Source organism: Bison bison, unplaced genomic scaffold, assembly GCF_000754665.1.
Source record: "Bison bison bison isolate TAMUID 2011002044 unplaced genomic scaffold, Bison_UMD1.0 scf7180017864227, whole genome shotgun sequence".
Taxonomy (NCBI): Eukaryota; Metazoa; Chordata; class Mammalia; order Artiodactyla; family Bovidae; genus Bison; species Bison bison.
The window spans coordinates 2,451,224-2,451,744 of NW_011494799.1; positions in this window are offsets into that span (position 1 = coordinate 2,451,224).

Sequence of the window (521 nt, forward strand, 5' to 3'; positions counted from 1 at the left end):
CATCATGAGAAATGCTGGGCTGGAAGAAGCACAAGCTGGAATGAAGATTGCCGGGAGAAATATCAATAACCTCAGATATGCAGGTGACACCACCCCTATGGCAGAAAGTGAAGAGGAACTCAAAAGCCTCTTGATGAAAGTGAAAGAGGAGAGTGAAAAAGTTGCCTTAAAGCTCAGCATTCAGCAAACGAAGATCATGGCATCCAGTCCCACCACTTCATGGGAAATAGATGGGGAAACAGTGGAAACAGTGTCAGACTTTATTTTTCTGGGCTCCAAAATCACTGCAGATGGTGATTGCAGCCATGAAATTAAAAGACGCTTACTCCTTGGAAGGAAAGTTATGACCAACCTAGATAGCATATTCAAAAGCAGAGACATTCCTTTGTCCACAAATATCTGTCTAGTCAAGGCTATGGTTTTTCCTGTGGTCATGTATGGATGTGAGAGTTGGACTGTGAAGAAGGCTGAGCATCGAAGAATTGATGCTTTTGAAGTGTGGTGTTGGAGAAGACTCTTGA